This window comes from Portunus trituberculatus, unplaced genomic scaffold, assembly GCF_017591435.1.
Source record: "Portunus trituberculatus isolate SZX2019 unplaced genomic scaffold, ASM1759143v1 PGA_scaffold_394__5_contigs__length_241797, whole genome shotgun sequence".
Lineage (NCBI taxonomy): Eukaryota > Metazoa > Arthropoda > Malacostraca > Decapoda > Portunidae > Portunus > Portunus trituberculatus.
Window position 1 is genome coordinate 227,989 of NW_025541562.1, and position 3,887 is coordinate 231,875.

Here is a 3,887-nt window from a genome sequence, read left to right on the forward strand (position 1 = left end):
TGGCGCCAGGACACGATAAAGAAAGGGTGGAGACTCCTGTGAGTTCCTCTTTGGCAGAAGTGAAGGCTGCATCAGTTTCTGATGACCAGTCGAGGGTAACAGACTGGCCTCTCTTGCATGGAGTAGAGAGGCTAGAGGAAAAGCAATCACCGAAGGATGACGCAGTTGTAGTAGTTTACCATTCCAATGAATTCCTTTAGTAGGTGCTGTGTAAATGATTCGGAGAAACGCTGAACATTTTCACACCTGGAAGGTAGAGGTGCGATTCCTTGTGACGAGATGGCGTGACCGAGGAAATCCAGGGAAGGGACGCTGAGCACAGACTTTTCCAAGTTGATCTGGACGCCAGAGTCCTCCAGGTATGTGAAGATCTGGCGGAGGTGAGTGAGGTGTCTGTCTGTGTCAAGATTTTCGATGAGGAGGTCATCGATATAGGTGAAGCAGAAAGGGAGGCCCCTCACTACTTCAATGAAACGCCGGAAGGTCTGGGCAGCACTTTTCTTTCCAAAAGGCATCCGAGTGCATTCAAACAGGCCAAAAAAGGTGATGATGGCTGTCTTCAGGATGTTTTTTGGCTGTACTGGAATCTAATTAAACGCCCTGATGAGGCTGACGCATGAGAAGATGATGGAACCATAGAGCTGTGAAGTGAACTTTTGTATGTTGGGCACAGGATACTAGTCCATCTTGGTGAAGGCGTTAAGGGCACGATAATCACCACAAGGATGGATGTCACCATTCTTCTTGTCAACGATGTGGAGGTCAGATGACCAGTTGCTGGGGCTTGGCCGCAGAATACCAAACGCATGAAAGATTCAAACTCAGCTTTGGTGACCTTGAAGCGTTCAAGAGTGAGGCGGCGGAGGTGAGGTGCGTGACGTGGTGCTTGACAGACTTGGCGGCGGACAGCTGCAGTAGAGACGGGAAGGTCTTCAGGAGTGCAGTGAACTGGTTGTCTGCATGCATCATGGAGAGGCACGCGCTATCACCGAGGATGAGCTGGATATGTAGAGTGAATGAGTTGAGTGGGTCAAAAAGCCGTTGATTCTTGATATCGACCAAGAGTCTGAAGTGAATGAGAAAATCGGCGCCAAAGGGTGCGTTTACTCCAAGCGAATCGAATCGATTCAATTCATGAATTCACGATTCATAAATCGTGTTGATTCGCCTCATTAGTTTTAATGTATCCATTTACATCAGACGAATCGAGCCAATTCAAAGCATGGCGATTCAGAATCAATGATTGATTTGGACCCATTTTTTTTTTCATCATTCAAGGCGATTCAGCTGAAGAGTAAGCATCATGCTAGTGAACGTCCTAATCAATTTAGTACGAGAATGACGTGCTATATATGATCCTAGTGATCCTGTGCACCAAGATCATGTAAATGTATTGTACTGAACCATAGAAGGAATTGCTGTAGCCAACGAATTACAAGACAATAATATTGTGCATATTTTGAAAACAAATGACAACAGAAAGCGTTATGGATATGCTTACATAGTTGAATGTGGCAACCGTAGGATGTATCGTCATCAGACAGAGTGGAGGAGGTGTAAAATTCCTGCTATTAATCCCTGTGTCACTGATTTCGTTCGCTAAATACTACGGTATGGCACGTCACATAAAGTTAATATTACAAAATACTAAGATAACATATATGTAATTGTTTTAATATACTCTTGATATCCTACGTAAGCCTAAATAAAGAGTATATGTGATAATATGGTATCAAATGAGGTGCTTATTTCTTCTGCACTGCACACACACACACACACACACACACACACACACACACACACACACACACACACACACACACACACACACACACACACACACACAAACGAAAGTGTAGATGGATAAGATGGATGTGTACGTATATGGTACAAAAGAATGACTGTGGATGTTGATGGAGATGTGGAAGAGTATTGTTTAAAAGCAGATTATTGTACATGGTATTGGGTAAAAACGGGAGCATGCATAAGGTACATGTGGATGCTAATGATATACAAGTAAATGTTAACGGAATGTAATATCTATGTGGATGTGGAAGAAATAAGTGAATACTAAAAAAAAAAAAAAAAGCAGAGAAATGTGAATGAAATACAGAAGGTAAAGTTGGTGTAAGTGGATCGGTAGATATGGATAATAAAGGTAATTATTAATCCATTAGCTGCTGTATTTCACGGCAGATTTGATTTTACGCATCTTTGAACGGGGGTCAATCACAGTGAGAGGAGGTACTGATAGGTGGGGTAAACTTGGTCAGTGTTCTCTCTCTTTCCTTCATTCCTACCCTCCACCGGTTTATCGTTTATCTTCTCAGTTCTTCTCTTCCTTACTCCTCATGTTCCCTCCTCTCTTTTCCTTTCTATGTTTCTTTTCCTCTCCTTAATCTCTCTCTCTCTCTCTCTCTCTCTCTCTCTCTCTCTCTCTCTCTCTCTCTCTAACATGTCCTCACTCATTCTCTCCATGTCTCTCTTCTCTGTTTTTTTTTTATATATATTCTTCTTTCTCTGCTGCTTTCTTAACTCCTGAATCTCCTCCTCCTCCTCCTCCTCCTCCTCCTCCTCTTCTCTCTCCTTCTTTCATCTGTCTCCATGGTCATTAGTTTCTCATTTCACGTTTTAATGTGCGTGCATAAATTCTTTCATTTCTCCATTAATTCATCCTCCTCTTCCTCTTCCTCGTCCTCATAAACCTGTTTCCTCCGTCAATCCTATCAGCCTATAACAGAATTATCCTATTCACAGTTTCTTCTATACGTCTCCTTATCTCATAACATATACCCCTTCACTTCTTCCTTTTATCATTCTTCCTTCCCTCCACAGTGAAATATGTAAAGAACCCACCTTGTTTACCATGGCCACGTGTCTTCATCGGTGATTGGCAGAGGCTCATCCAATCATCTTTATCCACGTCAGAGAGCCATTGCGGGCTAATGAAAGCGGCAGACTCTAGTCAATAAGGTTTTGAATTAATTTACAGCGCGGAGGCATTGGTGGCTGTAGCGATGTTGATGGTGGTGATGGTGGTGGTCGTGGTATTGCTCTTAATATGTGTCTGGGGGAAGAGGAGGAGGATAGAGAGATAAATGGGAAAATAGCAAGACTAGCAAGAGGAAGGCTAGGTATGTTAAGCAAAAAAATGCTATGTAAAAGCTTAGGTAAAGACTGTATAGGAAAACTTATCGAAGGTGTTTTACACCATGTGCTTTCTCATTAGCACGATGCCGTGCTCGCTGACGTATAGTGGCGGCATATTGCACCATCTTGGAGGTGAGCGGTGATCCTCTTTGACAAGGTAGTATAGTTGTGAAGCCAATGTACCTTGAATTTAGGTGACTACAATCACCAACAGTACATTTGTGTTGGTACACGATGTTTACTTCTTGCAATAGGCTCACTGGAGGCAAACAACTGTTTTTCATGACGAGGTTGGCGGTCTTGCGTGACTTGTAATATATGACAAGGTTGAGCCTTATGTCTGCGGTGGTAGGAGTGACGTTGCTGTAGATGACTTTCTATATTGCTTTTTCGTCTTCTTTGTACGCCGTAAACATAGTGTTCTTGTAATATAGCGTGATGTCTTTCTGTGGGTATCCGTTGCTCGTGAGTAGTTGCGAGATACTTCATAGCCCTGCTTTGGTGGCTTTCTATGTGGAGGAGTGTGTAAGAGCACGTTTGACAAAAGCGTTGATGACGCTGCGGCGGTATTTCTCCAGGCAATAACTTTTTCCATTAACGCAGACCAACCAAAGTTGGTTGACATGACGTATACGGATGTGGAGATTGAAGATTCTTCATAGTGGACTAGCACATCGAGGAATGGAAGCTTCTTGTCGTTTACTATCTTGTGAGTATAGTTGAGGCAAGAGTTTTTC